The following is a 14006-nucleotide window of genomic DNA, read 5'->3' as shown; positions in this document are numbered from 1 at the left end:
AAAATTAAAACGGTGTAAAGCTGTTTTACACTTTTTTACATTTTTAAAAGTTAACATCTTAGATAAGTTTTTATATAATTAAATTAAGTTAAAACATCGTTTTATAGTAAATAAACTTATCCGTTTAAAATTCTTTATAATATAATACAATATTTCTAGGGGTTATATATACCCTCGTTATTCAAGTAATATAAAAACCCGTTAAAAAACAAACAAATAATAAAACTTCAATATAATGTGTTCTTGCGTCTAAAATAAGAAAAATAAGGTTTCCAAAACGACGATGTAACGTAATCACTGTCATATACATTCAAACCACCTTCATTTGGAGAACATTGGTGATACTGTATTTCCAAAGACTCTCTCAGTTTTCTCTTAATCTAACTTTACTACAGCCGTGGTATTTTTGTTCCAGCCAAATGCACCATGGCTATTTCTGGAATACCCCGCCACTGCCGAATTTTTTCATTTTCCCTCAAAAGTATGTTTTTATGTTGGAAAATGCGTGTTGAAACCTTGAATTTTGTTTCACCTATATAGAGTTTTCCACACGAACACTCTAATTTGTAGATTCCAGGATAAAAGTTGTTGGGAAGTCGAGGTTTGTTTTTTTAAGTTATTTATTGTCGAAGGTTTTTGGTGATTTGAAAGCTAGAGTATACTCTGCATTTTTAAATATCTTTTTTAATTGAATACTTAACTTTGGTACCCATGGTAGAGAAGTATAATTATATAGAAATATAACAACAATAACATCAAAAAACTAGAACTTAATTGTAATTCTCTACCATGGGTAAATTAAGTATTCAATTTTTTCTTTTTGGGAATTCGGCCATTCCAGAAACTGCCATGGTGCATTTGGCTTAAATAAAAACAATACGGTTAAAGTAAAGTCAGAGTATTTTAAGAGAAAAGTGAGTGAGTCTTTGGAAATACAGTATCACCAATGTTCTCCAAATGAAGGTGGTTTGAATGTAGATGACAGTGATTACGTTACATCGTCGTTTTGAAAACCTTATTTTTCTTATTTAAGACGCATGAACACATTACATTTAAGTTTTATTATTTGTTTGTTTTTTAACGGTTTTTTATATTACTTGAACAACGAGGGTATATATAACCCCTAAAAATATTGTATTATATTATAAAGAATTTTATACGGATAAGTTTAACTAATATAAACCGATGTTTTAACTTAACTTAACATCTTTTTACAAAATTATAATTTCATTCTTACACCGTCATACAAAACGGTGTTTTTCATAAAACGATGTAAGTTTTATTGGTTACACGGTGCACAGTGGTCCAGAAATGTCACTTTTGAGGCAAAAATCATATCTTCGCCAAGCTAAAAAGCTAAATTTTTAGTGAATATTCATTATACCCTGGCCAACAATAACAACCATTGTAATGTCGGTTGTCATACCTCTGTCACACACCAAAAACACGAAACCAAGGACAAATGAAATAACAAATAATAAACATGTGATACATATTTCATTTTTAATTTTTAACTTTCTTTTAATTATGAATAGTTACCAGCGCGTATGACACGTTTTTGTTTGAATAATTATCATACTTGTGCAGAACACCATGAACACATTGCGTCATAGCTCACATTTAACGTATTTATTAATAATATGATTATTTTTAATATGATTATTATTGGAATACCTTTTAATTAAATATTCTCTGGAGGAAAAATTACACATTTATTACATCTTGGTAGATTGCATAAACATGTAGAGTCGCACACCAAGGACAAAAAGTAGACATAACATGTGACACAAGAACAAAAAGTAGACACAACATATGACACATGTTACATGACAATATTTGAATGAATTTAATAATTTCCATGATTTATGGTACACTTACGAATATTACGAATATTTATGTGTGGAATAAACAAGCTCTAAAATAACACACCAAGGACACATGACGTAACATTTTTTTGCATATATATTTAGATCTAAATTTTAAAATATTTTCAATAATACTCATTTCTAGTTTGACTTCCAGGTCAATTAGTAAACAGAAATATCAGGGGCACATATTTTATATTTACCTAGACGTGAATATTCTATGCATATGGGAGAACAACAAGAACGTATGACTACTTAAAAAGAACGCCTAATATTGGTTTTACACCAAGATTATAAATAAAAATAAATTTTCTTTATTATTTCAATATTTATTTATTACTAAACTGAGCTATTTAAAAATACATAATTATAAAGGGTTTAAGTTTTTAAAAAACAGCAATGAAACATGTGTCACATCCCTACTCAAAGCATAAATGTGCTATTGTAAACATACAGCTTTTTACAGATTTCTTTAAATAAAGTAAATCTATTTAGGACCCATATTATCAATACTACATTCAAGAATATAATTGTATTAATAAAATTACAAAAGAAGGTCAAAACATTTTGCTGGAAGAGCAAATTCCTTCTTTAATTCAGAACTTTTTCTCATAGAAGTAATAAAGGGGTCTGATGAGCAGAGTAATCTTCACTTTATTTATTTACATTAATCTTTATTTGCAATTTTTCTCAAAAATTTTGAACATCTTTGTTTCAACTTTCCTAGGCTTCTTCAGATAAGAGGCCAATTGGAAATGGCTTGTCTTTTACAAACTGATGTGAATGGATAACTATCTTGTGTGCACTCCAGCAGACATAGGGTACCATTTAAATGTGATAAATATGTCTTAAATGTATCTTTACAGTATATTTCTAGTTTATTTGGATCAATTAGGTACTCACAGGATAATACACAAAGTATAATGAAAAATCTTTTAACAAGATCCTTATCAATTCTAAGTATTTCAGCAAAAGTTTCATGGCTTCTAAATGCCCTTCTCGCTGTGTTTCCACCATTGGGTGTACCAGAGCCACCACAATTCGGTACATCAACAATAGGTTCAAGAAATTCCAAGGTCCAAAGACATCTGATTTGGTAGTCTATAGTAAGCTATTACAAAGTCATTCATTTTTTTGGCATTCAATCCGCATATATTGCAAACTTGATAAGAATCACTTAATGGAGAAAGAAGAGTGAAAACTTTTCCATCAATCATAGTAAATTCTAACTTGTGCTTGACTTAAAATAAGTTTATGGTTTTTGTTCTGAGTTCAGTTAACATAAAAAAATCATATTCTGCTTTAATAATTTTCTTTAACGTATTGCATTCGAACAGAGCGAAACAGGATTGTAAGTTGATTTTAAGTTGATAAGTCAAATTAGTGATTAAGTTGATAAGTCGAAACAGGATTTTAAGTTGCACAGGTACTGTACATGAAAGAAAGAAAGATTCTTTAACTGAAACTGGTAATCTAACGGCTTAATCTTCAGTTCTTTGTTTACAAAAAGAGAACAGATAGTTTCAATTTACCCATAACTTTTCAAACTCTGTAGTGTGATCCATTATTCCTTTAAAATTCACAAAGGCACTGTAGTTTGATGTGACAATTTCGGAATCTCGAATGCAATCACTTTTAGCTTTCAAAATAAAATTGTAGGCAGGGTATAACATCCAACCTTTATCTAAGATAAAGCCCCTTGATGATAGACTGATAGTCAGTTCGACTCATTTACAGTCTAATATTAAAACTAAAACTACTTGTGCTGAGTAGCTTTAAGAGCATCATTTATTACAGGATCAATCAGTTTTACTTTGCATCAAATATTTAATAACTTTGGCACCTTTAAATCTTTCTTCTTTATTGAGATTAAGAAAAAGGGCATGAAACAGACTTTCAGTGGTAATACCTAATTTTTCAGTAATTTCTGAAAAACTTCATTTCTTAGACCTTGTTGAGATCTCTTCAAACTATTTTGAAGGTGCACCTCGTTGTTCAAATTTTATCCTATCTTGTTGTTGAGGTTCGTTTATAATAAATTCCATATATAAGAATTTCTCGTAACAATTTATAAACCTTCCTTTTTGTCTACCTGTCTAATTCCATTTTTTTTTTAAGTTTTTCATAAATTTTCCGGTTATCATCTAATTGTAGTTCGGATAAATTGAGAAATCAATATACAAGTTTCGGTTTTTGCTTTCATAGCACAGTGGGCCAGTGACTGGACAAAAGTATAAAAAACCAAAGTCAGAATTTTAATGTCATAATGGTTTTAAACCATTATATAGATATTAAAAAACAATTTAAAACCGTTTAGATACACTTAAAGTTTTAATGAATATACTAATGATGCGATTGAAGTAAATTGATTGACGCGAACATGAATTAAAAAAAAATAAATTATAAAGAGAAAAGTGCTGTTTAAAAAATCGATGGAAATAAATAACGTTTACAAAAAATATTGCGCTTTTTAAAATATTATATTATAACTCTATATATTATCTGGATTTTAAAAGCTGTTTAACTAAAGTTGGTAAGTAATTAACATATTTGCAGCAATTTTAAACACGTTTATTATGTTATATGTATTTGTATAACTTTTGCTTTTTTTTGACAAAATATTTTTTTTATTGCTACATCTTGCTTTTATACTTAGATATTTTGAAGCTTATATATGTTCTCTCTAACAATTTCATAAATGTGGCTCCCACTAGGCGCCACTTTGGTTTTCTTTCACGTTTGAATATCTCTTTCCTAACAAAAAAATCTGTAATTGCGTTCAAAAATTTTTATATGCACAAAATTTTAAAAAACGCGCAAAACATATAATACGATCTTACTCATATTATATACTCGCGTAGTACTGAACAATAAAATATATATATATATATATATTAGTAGTAGAAAATCACTTAACAAAAATTTTTTCCATTTAACACTGTGTTTCATCAACAAAGATTCATCAGAAATGGATGATCAAATTAATATAACTTCAATTTATACCAAAAATTAAATTACAGGAAGTTGCAAATGTCATAACTACTGTAAATTTTCACACATTTGTGGAATTTGCTGACACTATTATAAAAAGAATTCTTTAGAAATGATTACTTATGCTATTTTTTTAAATTGTTTTTTTTAAAAGGGTAGTTAATGTAAATATTATTTGAACTCATTTATTTTTATAGTTTTTTGGGAGAAACTTTTTTTCGTGTCTACATTTAGAAATTAATTCCGATCTTTTGTTTAATAAGCATTCTTGATTTGCATGTGTAATTATTTCAAATTTTTCTTCTAGGCATAGTATGCATTTTTTTGGAAATATTGTTATATGCAGGTGCTGTTTTAAGGATAGACCAATTCAGTATAAAATCATCAATATTTTTTTCTTTTAATTCCCATATATATTTTGACAGCATGGTGTCTTTTGAATACTTTTTATTCTTGAAAGATTGCTTATGATTGGCAAAACGTTTTTTCCATTCACCCTCTGTTATGCCAATATATTGTTTATCAAGTACATTCTTAGAGGAAACAACACATTTATATACCACATTTTTTGATAAACAACTTCCACTCATTGGACAATTGATTTTTTGTTTACAATTACAATTTTCTGTAGTTTTTTCATTTAGGATTTCTTTTTTGTTTAACAAAGCCTTATTGTGACCTTTTATAATTCTTTCCATATTTTTTGTGCAACTGTAGCTAACTTTAATTGTATTTCGATTAAAAATTATATGTAATTTATTAGATCGCGGGAAATGCTTATCGACCAATTTTAAAAACACTTTTCCTATGTTAGTAGAAACATTTTTGCTATATGGGGGGGTTGAACCAAATTACATTTCTAGTTCTATTTCGTTTTTTTGTTTTTTTTTTTTCAGGGTCAAATTTTAGTTCAAAATTTTCAAAACCACTTTTTTTTAGGGCATCTTCAAATATTCGTTTAGAGGAATTGAATACATTTTCATTTGAGGAGTTTTGGTTTAGTCTGTTATTAATTGAAATCGGGATTTGTTTTAGAACTTGGGGTGGATGGTTAGAGTTAATGTTAATATATAATAGTTCATCGTTTGGTTTTTTGAAAGGCTTATATGAATTTTTAGAGAGGTTAAATGTGACATCAAGAAAATTCACAATTTTTAAATTGTGATTTAAAAATTGTGAATTTTCTTGATAAATATGTTTATTTCGATTTGAAAGCCAATATTTTTAAAAATTTTACACATGCAAATCAAGAATGCTTATTAAACAAAAGATCGGAATTAATTTCTAAATGTAGGCACGAAAAAAAGTTTCTCCTAAAAAACTATAAAAATAAATGAGTTCAAATAATATTTACATTAACTACCTTTTTTAAAAAAACATTTTAAAAAAATAGCATAAGTAATCATTTCTAAAGAATTCTTTTTATAATAGTGTCAGCAAATTCCACAAATGTGTGAAAATTTACAGTAGTTAAGACATTTGCAACTTCCTGTAATTTAATTTTTGGTATAAATTGAAGTTTTATTAATTTGATCATCCATTTCTGATGAATCTTTGTTGATAAAACACAGTGTTAAATGGAAAAAATTTTTGTTAAGTGATTTTCTACTACTAATATAATTGCTCTGTTCTTTTATGAACATTGAGCACTCTATTGTGTAGAATACTTTTTAAAGTTGTTTAAATATATATATATATATATATATATATATATATATATATATATATATATATATATTTAAACAACTTATGTATATATATATATATTATATATATATATTTATATATATCGTATATATATAAATATATATATGTGAATATATATGTTATTGTGCATATATATGTGAGTATATATGTTATTGTGCATATATATATATATATATATATATATATATATATATATATATATATATATATATATATATATATATATATATATATATATATGTAAATTATGTTAGTGTATTTTATAAATAGAGTGCTCAATGTTCTTAAAGAACAGAGCAATAATAAATTAGTAAAAAACACTTATCTAACTTTTATCTTCTACAAGTTTCACCATTGCTGGATCATCAGGAAGAGTTCATCAGGAACTCTTAAACAGACAAGAGTATTTGTATTATTATTATTTTTATACCATAATAATACATAATCTATATTGTATATATATATATATTTATATATATATATATATATATATATATATATATATATATATATATATATATATATATACCAAATGGATTTAATACTCTATTTTAATTGGTTTACTCAGTATTTGTATTATTATTATTGTACCATAATAATACATTATCTATATTGTATATATATATATATATATGTATATATATATATATATATATATATATATATATATATATATATATATATATATATATCTATATTATATATATATATATATATATGTATATATATATATATATATATATATTTATATATATATATATATATATATATATATATATATATATATATATATATATATATATATATATGTATATATATACATATATATATGTACAGTATGGTGCAAAACTGAACCAGAATGCATAATATTTTTATTTTCTTGTAAAGAATTTAGCATTTTGAGAATTAATATTGCTGGTAGGAATTATTATTAAAAAAACAATTTTTATTAAGTATTTATTGAAGAAAAATATTTACTTTCAAAATAACAAATGAAAAACATGGTGAATCAATTTGGCACCACGCGAAAAAAACTGTCAATATTTGTCAATTTTGTCAATTTTTATTATTTTGTCCATAATCCTTTAGCTTTTTTAACTGCTGCTAATCTTTTTGGGTTAATGGTTCACCTTCTCTTTTCCAGCTCCATTGGCGGCCATCAGTGGTATACCAATTAGTTTTAGTTTCATCTGACCAAATAACTTTCTTCCAATCATCTTCGGTAAAGTTTTCATATTTTTTACAAAGTTTAATCTTGCTTTGATATTTTTTTTACTAAGTAATGGTTTTTTTTTCTTTTCAATTGCTCGAAATTTACTTTTTTTGAGATCTCGCTGCCCTGTCCACCTGCTCACATTTTTTCCTATATCACGTTGAAAAAGTTTAGCTGCATGAGATGTCGATTTTGCTTCTCCAGTAGTCAAATATCTGATTACTCTTCTACTGTCTACCACACTCAACTTCTTTGGTCGACCGCCAACATTTTTTTTAAGAATATGTCCACATTTTTTTCTAATTCGTTGCACAGTACTTTCACTAACTTTTAATTTAGAAGCAATTTTACGAGTTGTATTTCCTTCTTCGATCATCTTTTTTATTAAATCACTCTTTGTCTTTGAAATTCCCATTATATTAAAAAAAACTATCAAAAACAATAAATTTAAACAATAAAATTTATGAAAATAGAAAATTATTTTAGATATAAATATAGTCAATTGGTTTGCACACAAAATTATTAAATTAATTTAGAAAAATAATAAAGATATTGCCTTCATCAAGTATGGTGCTAAACTGAGTCAAAAGATGTTTGTCACTAAATAAAAATACTTGTGCATTGGGGTAAAAGGAGGAGGCGTAAAAAGTCGTAAAAATTAGCACTTTACTACTGTAATAATCCCGACAGCGCTAATATATTGAAAACAAAATAAACCATAGTTTTGTATTTTTTTAAAAACTCTGGTTCAGTTTTGCACCATACTGTATATATATATATATATATATATATATATATATATATATATATATATATATACAACCCTTAGATGTTGTCCGAAAGTTTTTTCGATATTTTGTTGACAAAAAGTAAAAATTAAAATGCAAGACCGGAATTTTTTTTTTTTTAATAATGATAGACTGCCTGCCCCAACCAAACCCTTAGTCGATGTAGCAGCACTCCCTTGCGGGTCAGGCTATTTGTCAGTCGATATAGCAGCACTCCCTTGCGAGTCAGGCTATTTGTCAGTCGATGTAGCAGCACTCCCTTGCGAGTCAGGCTATTTGTCAGTCGATGTAGCAGCACTCCCTTGCGAGTCAGGCTATAAGATAGTCGATGTAGCAACACTCCGCGCATGATTTACAGTAAAAAAAATAAAAATAAAAACATTTTATTAAAAAAAATAAAAATAAAAACATTTTATTACAAAAAATAAAAAAAAAACATTGTTTATATTGTTAAAAACATTCACAATGTTTTTAAAACATTCTGGTCAATTAAATTTGCGTTTTTGTGGTTTTTTTAAAAAACGATTAATTTGTAATTAAATTAATGGTTTTTACTTTCGTCCAACACGGAAATGTTGGACGAAAGTTAAAAGTAATTAAAAGTGACGTATATGTTGGCGTAAGAATCACTTTTTTCCTTCCGCTCTTCCCAAAGCCAACAAACTATAGATCTATATATATATATATATATATATATATATATATATATATATATATATATATATATATATATATATATATATATATATATATATATGTATATATATATATATATATATATTATATATATATATATATATGTATATTTATATATACATATATATATATATATATATATATATATATATATATATATATATATATATATATATATATATATATATATATATATATATATATATATATATATATATATATATACCAAATGGATTTAATACTCTATTTTAATTGGTTTACTCATTTAAAGATGTTGAACTGCTGTTTTTATTTAGGCTTAATGAGTGTTGCAAGAAACGAAATTCACCAGTTTATTAGACTCAGCAATCTGTCAATACATAAAAAAGAAGATAGTATACTTGTATACAACTTGATTAGAGAACATGATTTGAAGTTTCAAGGCGAAAAGTTTGAGAGTCTCATTTACTTATTTCTGATTATGGTAAAAGATGGACTCGAAGTAAACAAACCGATACAAAGTTTATTATGAAGAATTCAGCCTGGCTTGAAAATTATTTGAATACCACATTAATGAAGGAGAGTAAAAATAAACAACTCGGCAGACCTACATTACCATTTGAAGATTTATCTTCAAAAACAAAGAAAAGAAAGGTTGCAACTTTGTCAGCTTCAAACTCTTGTGAGCTGCTGTTTGCTAGTGGCACACACCTGTGGAAAGAAGGTAGAAGAAAAGATGCTCAGATAGCAATAAAGTTGGCTGATAACAAAGATGCTGAACTAGATCATTCTGATAATACATCTGAAGAAGCGTTGGCTCTTTGTTAGATAATGAGATGAGCAAATCTCAATATCAGCGCTTAAGAAACAATGCGAAAAGCAAAAAAAGTAATTTATATCCACCATTCAATGATGTACGTGAGGCAAAATAGAGGTGTTTGTCTAGTCATGAATCATGGACAGCAACAGATTACTCTGCAGGCATCAATTTCCAAGCATTGGTAGATCATACTGGCTTGTCAACACTTCATACATGGATTCGTAGCATGGAGTGTTTGTTAAAAGCCAGCTACATAGCTGAAGTGAAAAAATGGGCATCAAGGTCAGATGCAGACAAAGAAAAAGTTAAAGCTAAAAAGAATTGAATTCTTTTAAATCTAGGTTCAGAAATGAAGTTGGACCGGAGATTGATATCCCTAGGTCTGGTGGTTCTGGATCATCAAATAATGGCAATACTGCCCGACGTTTCTTCAAAAATGCTGAACAAGCAGCAGCAATTACCGATGTTGATGTACATTTAATTAAAACGATATAAGTTGTGCTGTGTACGTTTAAAGACAAACAATGACCTTTTACTGCGTTTTATGTGCTCATCCGATCTAGTAATCAGTGCTTTACGATTACCTAAGCACCCTAAAAAAGAAAATTTTCCAGATGGTGTTGTGCAACTCTTAAAAGAAAGCCATTCTTTTATTTTGTAATTTCGCCTGAAGTACACAATTGTACATAAGCACTTTGTATTTTTAAATATATAGACCTACCACTTACTAAGCTTGCACTACTTGTAGCATACATTGTCAAAGGTTTTCGGTAATTTTGAACGCATGGGTACAAAATACCCACACAAATTTGAAAAGTTCTGTAGACGCTTGTAAAATCTGCTAATTAGAAAAAATAGGAAACCAAGTTTATCTAGCAACGTGTAATAGCATGTATAATAACACTAGTTAATCACATCAAACTGAAAAAAGTTTTGCTTTCCGCGAGCGAGGATCATAGCGAGGATTTCATAATAAAACACGTGCTAAATAGTGTACATAGCACTAACAAAACATATGCAACTAATAAAATTTAGTTGTTGCTAAGCAAAATTAGGCATCCCTAGTAACTAAATAAAAAATATATTTACTTTTTTAAAAAGCGTGACCTCATATTGATACTTATGTAAAATTTGGTGAACATAGCACCCGTAAAAATATTTGAAAAAAAGCTATTTTTTTGCTATTTCAAATAAGGTATCCATAGCAACGAATTAAAAAATAACACCTTCATAAGAAGCGCAGAAATCATATTATTACTCACCGTAATTTTAGTCAATATAGCCCTAATATTATATTAGTTATGAATTTTTTCCAGTAAAAGTAAATTCTTCCCACTGTGCATAGTAATTAAATTTTCATATTGATTCTTATACTTTCCTTTAAAGTAAGTAATCGAAAATTTCTTTATTCCTTATATTTAAAATTGGTTTTACCATTTAATATGTATTAAATACTATTTGTTCTGATTATTTTATTTATTTGATTTATGTTTTGTTTGGTCCGCTTTTATTCTAGAATATTCCGCTATTCATTTTTACGGTTAGGGGTCAACCATAAAGTACGTACGCCAAAAATTTTTACCCCTTCCCGCTGTTGCCATAAGTACTTTTATGTCCCCACCCCCCTTAAAAAGTACGTACGTTTGTCATATAACCCCCTAACTTTTTTTATCAATAAAAAAGGCGATTGAAAAAATAAAAAGGTGGAGGAGGTACCTTAGATACTTTATACGACCCCAAAGCCCTATGTTTGCGGCACAGGATTCCAATTTAAATAACGTTTTCAAATATATATACAAATATTAATTTAAAAAAAGTTAAATTAGATATAATGAGTATGTTCGCTTGTCCGAGAGGTTAATGTAATGAGCATTGACGGCAGAGACCGTCTTATTGTTTTTTTTGTTTTAATGACGAATCGAATCACTCGTTTTTTACGAAAAATCGAGTGATTTGATTCGTCCGTAAAAAGTCCGTAAAAAACGAGTCTTACGCGAGATCAGTAATATTGAAAAAAAAGCCTAAAAAAAAGGCTGCCCATACCCCTTAATTAGAGGGGGGCAGTAAATTTTGTGCCCTTTTAGGAGCTTTTTATTTTAGCAAAACCTAGCGGTAAAATTTGGAAGATTTTGAGACCCTAATGACACGTTTTTTTGGGGGGAGGCCTCCGTTCTATTAGCCACGGTATTGTTAAAACCTGTTTTTTTTACTCAAAAAATAGGTTGCCTGAAATACACTTTACTCAGGGCCAGTATATTAGGGGTGGCATGTGTGCATGGGCGTCAACAGAATTTTTTGATGTTCCAGATAGGAACACTTGTGAGGAGGCCCTGCAAAAAATTGGGATAGCAGAGGCCTGGGAACAAAAAGCCCTAAAGGCTTCTTTTTTTTTGGCGGAAGGGGGTCGAAAAATTTGCATGGTCATAACTTTTGTTATTTACCTTATTTTTACGAAATTTAAAATCTGTCGATAAATATAACTTTAGTTTTAGATAGTAAAGTTGAAAATTTTACTAAATTAGTGCCCTCGCGATAGGTAAGGGGGGAGGAGGGGGAAAGGGGTCAAGCAGGGCTTTATGACATCGGCAGGCGTGAGCATGTATACAAGTTAGTAGACCAATTTTGCCATAAAAATTGTGAATTTTTTCAATTTTTCTGGCAAAAATTGGCCCTTGCTTGGACATAATACGCTGATAAAACTATGCTAATTCGAAATAAAAGAATTTGAACAATTTGTAAATCGCCTTAATTACACCGAGTTGTCAACGAATTACTTTATGACGTAATTCATTTTGTTAACGGAACTTAAGTAAATGCTTGTAGTTTTAACGTACATTACACAAATTTAAAATAAAAATATGCTTTTAACTAAACATCGTTATTTAAAACTTTAAATGTAAAAACGTAACATTTAATATTTTTTCGCATATATTATTAAAAAACTTAAGTTTTTTAACTAAATTTTAGAAAAAAACAAAACTTTATCATGTTTTTTTCAACTTACGTTACATAAAAATTGCAAAAGATCATTTGTTATTTTCTTGAAATATGTATATTTTATAAAGTATAAAATCTGACCAACAACAATTTGAACGTGTTAGCTCCATTTTCACGCTAAATTAATTCCGATAATGCGAATAAATTCATGGTTAAAATAACATTTTACAATGATACTTTTTCTATCAAGCAACAATGAGAAATACCGTAACTTTCGGAAGCATAAAAAAAAAAAATCAAGTTTAGTACTAAAAGTATATTTTAAATAAACTTTCATCTGTCTAAATCGATATTCATCTGTATTTGTAGATATATATATCTCGTTTATATTACGTATTGTAACGTAAACGAGATTCGTTACGTTACGTGCAAAATGTCCGTTATTTTTACGTAACCGAGACGTAACATTTTACGTAACAATATGTAACACTGTAACGTAACGTTACGTGCAAAATGTTACGTAACGACACGTAACATTTTGACCTAATGAATGTTGCGTTTCAGTTTCCACAATTTAAAAGTTGCACTTTTTTAAGCTTAAATAAAATAATTGAAACGTAACTTTACGAATTGAAACATTTTTTTTTATGTGACAAATTAGTTACAAAAAAAAAAAAGTAACTAATTAAGACGAATCTATTTTACAATTAAAATAAGCGATGATAATTAGCAGTTTACAAAAAAAATATTTTTTAGTTGCAAATGTCTCGACAAACGCTTATAATATTAATTTATATGATAAACGCATATAATATAAATTTTTCTTTATGGTGAAATAGATAATAATAATTTTTTTTTTTTTTTCCAAATAAAATATAGTTAAATACTAAGAGAATAAGAAATATCTTTTTAAAAAAAATTTTACATAAAATTAAATATATTATATTAGACTATTTCTAGATTAAGCAAAACGTTTTATGACTCCACACTAAACACAAGTCTTTAAAAGG

The sequence above is a fragment of the Hydra vulgaris genome, chromosome 02 (genome assembly GCF_038396675.1).
Source record: "Hydra vulgaris chromosome 02, alternate assembly HydraT2T_AEP".
In the NCBI taxonomy this organism is placed as follows: domain Eukaryota; kingdom Metazoa; phylum Cnidaria; class Hydrozoa; order Anthoathecata; family Hydridae; genus Hydra; species Hydra vulgaris.
Note: the sequence above shows the minus strand (reverse complement) of the source record.